Genomic DNA, 6,000 nt, shown 5'->3' with positions numbered 1-6,000 from the left:
TCAGAATGGACCATCCTGGATATATTCTATGATGGTCTGTCTGAGATATCTAAGATGTCATTGGATACCTCTGCAGGTGGATCCATTCACCTAAAGAAAACGCCTGCAGAAGCTCAAGAACTCATTGACATGGTTGCTAATAACCAGTTCATGTACACTTCGGAAAGGAATCCTGTGAGTAATGGGACGCCTATGAAGAAGGGAGTTCTTGAAGTTGATACTCTGAATGCCATATTGGCTCAGAATAAAATATTGACTCAGCAAGTCAATATGATCTCTCAGAGTCTGCATGGAATGCAAGCTGCATCCAACAGTACTCAAGAGGCATCTTCTGAAGAAGAAGCCTATGATCCTGAGAACCCTGCAATAGCAGAGGTAAATTACTTAGGTGAACCTTATGGAAACACCTATAACTCAACATGGAGAAATCATCCAAATTTCTCATGGAAGGATCAAAAGCCCCAACAAGGCTTTAATAATGGTGGAAGAAACAGGTTTAGCAATAGCAAGCCTTTTCCATCATCAACTCAGCAACAGACAGAGAACTCTGAACAAAATGCTTCTAATTTAGCAAATCTAGTCTCTGATCTATCTAAGGCCACTGTAAGTTTCATGAATGAAACAAGGTCTTCCATTAGAAATTTGGAAGCACAAGTGGGCCAGCTGAGTAAAAGGATCACTGAAATCCCTCCTAGTACTCTCCCAAGCAATACAGAAGAGAACCCAAAAGGAGAGTGCAAGGCCATTGACATAAGTGCCATGGCCGAACCTGTGAGGAGAGGAGAGGACGTGAATCCCAAGGAGGAAGACCTCCTGGGACGTCCAGTGATCAATAAGGAGCTTCCCTCTGAGGAACCAAAGGACTCTGAGGCTCATCTAGAGACCATAGAGATTCCATTGAACCTCCTTATGCCCTTCATGAGCTCTGATGAGTATTCCTCTTCTGAAGAGAATGAGGATGTTACTGAAGAGCAAACTGCCAAGTTTCTTGGTGCAATCATGAAGCTGAATGCCAAATTGTTTGGCATTGATGCTTGGGAAGTTGAACCTCCCTTGTTCATCAATGAACTAAGTGATCTGGATCAACTGACATTGCCTCAGAAGAGACAGGATCCTGGAAAGTTCATAATACCCTGTACCATAGGCACCATGATCTTTAAGGCTCTGTGTGACCTTGGTTCAGGAATAAACCTCATGCCCCTCTCTGTAATAGAGAAACTGGGAATCTATGGGGTGCAAGCTGCTAAAATCTCACTAGAGATGGCAGACAGCTCAAGAAGACAGGGTTATGGACAAGTAGAAGATGTATTAGTAAAGGTTGAGGGCCTTTACATACCTACTGATTTCATAGTCCTGGATACTGGAAAGGAAGAGGATGAATCCATCATCCTAGGAAGACCTTTCCTGGCCACAGCAAGAGCTGTGATTGATGTTGACAGAGGTGAAATAGTCCTTCAATGGAATGAGAACTCCCTTGTATTCAAAACTCAAGGATCTCCCTCTGCAACCATGGAGAGGAAGCAGGAAAAGCTTCTCTCAAAGCAGAGTCAACCAGAGCCCCCACAGTCAAACTCTAAGTTTGGTGTTGAACTCCCATATTCAAACTCTAAGTTTGGTGTTGGAGAGTCTCAACAAAGCTCTGCACATCTGTGAGGCTCCATGAGAGCCCACTGTCAAGCTATTGACATTAAAGAAGCGCTTGTTGGGAGGCAACCCAATGTTTATCTAATTCTTATTTTTATGTTTTCTTAGGTTCATGATCATGTGGAGTCACAAAATAAACAAAAAAAATCAAAAACGGAATAAAAAACAGCAGAAGAAAAATCACACCCTGGAGGAGCATCTGTCTGGCGTTCAACGCCAGAAATGGCAGCAAATGGGCGTTGAACGCCCAAAATGGGCACCAACCTGGCGCTGAACGCCCAGAGTTGTGTGCAAGGGCATTTTGCATGCCTAAATTGGTGCAGGGATGTAAATGCCTTGACACCTCAGGATCTGTGGACCCCACAGGATCCACTCAGGATCTGTGGACCCCACAGGATCATCTCAGGATCTGTGGACCCCACAGGATCCCCACCTACCTCCACTCACCTCTTCTCACCACTCTCTTTCACACAACCCCATAAACACTCTTCCCAAAAACCCTTCACCTATCACCTCAATCTCCCTTCCCCATCACCTCTTCACCACTCACATCCATCCACTCTTCCCCATAAACCTACCTCATAAACTCCACCTACCTTCAAAATTCAAAACCAATTTCCCACCCAAACCCACCCATATGGCCGAACCAATACCCCCCCTCCCTTCCCTATATAAAGACCTCCATTCTTCATCAAATTCACACAACACACCCCTCTACACTCCTCTTGGCCGACACCACATCTCCCTCTCCATCTCCATATTTCTTCTTCTTCTTCTTCTATTCTTTTGTTTATTGCTCGAGGGCGAGCAATATTCTAAGTTTGGTGTGGTAAAAGCATAGCTTTTTTGTTTTTCCATTACCATTGATGGCACCTAAGACCGGAGAATCCTCTAGAAGAGGGAAAGGGAAGACAAGAGCTTCCACATCCGAGTCATGGGAGATGGAAAGGTTCATCTCCAAAGCCCATCAAGACCACTTCTATGATGTTGTGGCCAAGAAGAAGGTGATCCCTGAGATCCCTTTTAAACTCAAAAGAAATGAGTATCCGGAGATCCGACATGAAATTCAAAGAAGAGGTTGGGAAGTTCTAACAAACCCCATCCAACAAGTCGGCATCTTAATGGTTCAAGAGTTCTATGCCAATGCATGGATCACCAAGAACCATGATCAAAATAAGAACCCGGATCCAAAGAACTATGCTACAATGGTTCGGGGGAAATACTTGGATTTTAGTCCGGAAAATGTGAGGTTGGCGTTCAACTTGCCATACATGGAAGAGAATGCACGCCCCTACACAAGGAGAGTCAACTTTGATCAAAGGTTGGACCAAGTCCTTATGGACATATGTGTAGAAGGAGCTCAATGGAAGATTGACTCCAAAGGCAAGCCGGTTCAACTAAGAAGATTGGACCTCAAGCCTGTAGCTAGAGGATGGTTGGAGTTTATTCAATGCTCAATCATTCCCACTAGCAACCGGTCTGAAGTTACTATAGACCGGGCCATCATGATCCATAGCATCATGATTGGAGAAGAGGTGGAAGTTCATGACATCATACCTCAAGAATTCTACAAGGTGGCTGACAAGTCCTCCACCATGGCAAGGTTAGCCTCTCCTCACCTCATTTGCCACCTATGCAATTCAGCTGGGATTGACATAGAGGGAGATATCCTCATCAAAGAGGACAAGCCCATCAATAAGAAAAGGATGGAGCAAGCAAGAGAGCCCAGTCATGGAGCTCAAGAGGCGCAAGAAGCTCACTTCCATGAGATTCCAGAAATGCCTCAAATGCACTTTCCTCCACAAAACTATTGGGAGCACATCAACACCTCCCTAGAAGAATTGAGTTCCAATATGGGACAACTAAGGGTGGAACATCAAGAGCACTCCATCATGCTTCATGAAATAAGAGAAGATCAAAAAGCAATGAGGGAGGAGCAACAAAGACAAGGAAGAGACATAGAAGAGCTCAAGGACATCATTGGTTCCTCAAGAAGGAAACGCCACCATCACTAAGGTGGATTCATTCCTTGTTCTTACTTTCTCTGTTTTTCGTTTTCTATATTATGTGCTTATCTATGTTTGTGCCTTCATTACATGATCATTAGTAGTTAGTAACTATGTCTTAAAGTTATAAATGTCCTATGAATCCATCACCTCTCTTAAATGAAAAATGTTTTAATTCAAAAGAACAAGAAGTACATGAGTTTCGAATTTATCCTTGAACTTAGTTTAATTATAGTGATGTGCTGACAATGCTTCTTGTTTTCTGAATGTATGCTTGAACAGTGCACATGTCTTTTGAAGTTGTTGTTTAAGAATGTTAAATATGTTGGCTCTTGAAAGAATGATGACTAGGAGACATGTTATTTGATAATCTGAAAAATTATAAAAATGATTCTTGAAGCAAGAAAAAGCAGCAAAGAACAAAGCTTGCAGAAAAAAAAAATAGGCAAAAAAAAATAGAAAGAAAAAGAAAAAGCAAGCAGAAAAAGCCAAAAGCTCTTAAAACCAAGAGGCAAGAGCAAAAAGCCAATAACCCTTAAAACCAAAAGGCAAGGGCAAATAAAAAGGATCCCAAGGCTTTGAGCATCAGTGGATAGGAGGGCCTAAAGGAATAAAATCCTGGTCTAAGCGGCTAAACCAAGTTGTCCCTAACCATGTGCTTGTGGCGTGTAGGTGTCAAGTGAAAACTTGAGACTGAGCGGTTAAAGTCAAGGTCCAAAGCAAAAGAAGAGTGTGCTTAAGAACCCTGGACACCTCTAATTGGGGACTTTAGCAAAGCTGAGTCACAATCTGAAAAGGTTCACCCAATTATGTGTCTGTGGCATTTATGTATTTGGTGGTAATACTGGAAAACAAAGTGCTTAGGGCCACGGCCAAGACTCATAAAGAAGCTGTGTTCAAGAATCATCATACTGAACTAGGAAAGTCAATAACACTATTCGAAATCTGAAGTTCCTATAGATGCCAATCATTCTGAACCTCAATGGATAAAGTGAGATGCCAAAACTATTCAAGAGGCAAAAAGCTATAAGTCCCGCTCATATGATTGGAGCTATGTTTCATTGATAGTTTGGAATTTATAGTATATTCTTCAAGCCTGGAGATCAAAATTTCGTGCACCAAAGCCTTAGAAAGCAAGGTTAGTAGAGAATTGAGAGAATCAAACCTTAAACACATGAGCGATTAGAGTGCATACACTTTCAGTGAGGGTTCGATGCTCAATTCTTTGTTCCTGGCTTTCATGAGCTATTTTCTTTTGCAAGTTCACTTGTACTTTATTTTGTGATTTGAATTAGTGAAATCCAGTTCATATTTGTTCTTAAAAGATTTTTTTACTTTTAACCAAGTAGGTAGAAACATTTTAACATATAGTTGCATTCATACAGATAGGTTGCATTTCATACATTTTACCATTCCTCTTCACTCTTATAGCTTCTCTTGAGCTTAGCATGAGGACATGCTAATGTTTAAGTGTGGGGAGGTTGATAAACTACTATTTACGGTTTATCTTGAGCTCAATTGAGTGCATTTTATCAATCTTTCATACACTTATTCATACAAAATGCATGGTTTTACATTTTCCTTCCTGATTCTGTGCTTTAATTGAAAACATGCTTCTTTGGCCTTAAATTTCCTATGTTTAATCCTCTCTTATTACCATTCGATGCCGTGATATGTGTGTTAAGTGATTTCAGAGATTACAGGGCAGGAATGGCTTAGAGGATGGAAAAGAAGCATGCAAAACTGGAAGGAATACAAATAATGCGGTTCCAGTTGTGTTGGAAAGATATCATTCGGGGCTTCGAAATGATATATAATTTGATATAGTGTCCATACAGCTAGGCGACGCGAACGCGTGCTCCACGTGTACGCGGTGCAGTGACGAAAATCAGCGTGACAGAATTCGCAATCAGCAATTTCTGGACTGTTTCTGGCCCAGTTTTCGGCCCAAAAAACACATATTAGAGGCTATAAAGTGGGGGAATGCATCCATTCATGAAGGAACATTCAATATACATAATTTTAGCTTTTAGATGTAGTTTTTAGAGAGAGAGGCTCTCTCCTCTCTCTTAAGCTTTAGGATTAGGATTTCAACTTCTTCTTAGGTTCAATGTTCCTTTAAATTAGGATTCTTATATTTTCATTTATTTCATAGTATTTTTCCATTTAAATCTTATTGTTTATTTAATTGCTTCCAATTTTATTTCAATTATCTTCTCTACTCTTTTATATCTTTAATCCTTATTCAGAGTTACAATTGGAAAGCTTTTATGACATTATTAATGCAAAGAGTATTTTTCTATTTACCTCATTATTTGTTTGATTATCTTCAAGTATTTATTTAGTCATT

The sequence above is a fragment of the Arachis hypogaea genome, chromosome 15 (assembly GCF_003086295.3).
Source record: "Arachis hypogaea cultivar Tifrunner chromosome 15, arahy.Tifrunner.gnm2.J5K5, whole genome shotgun sequence".
Taxonomy (NCBI): Eukaryota; Viridiplantae; Streptophyta; class Magnoliopsida; order Fabales; family Fabaceae; genus Arachis; species Arachis hypogaea.
This window is presented reverse-complemented; position numbering follows the sequence as displayed.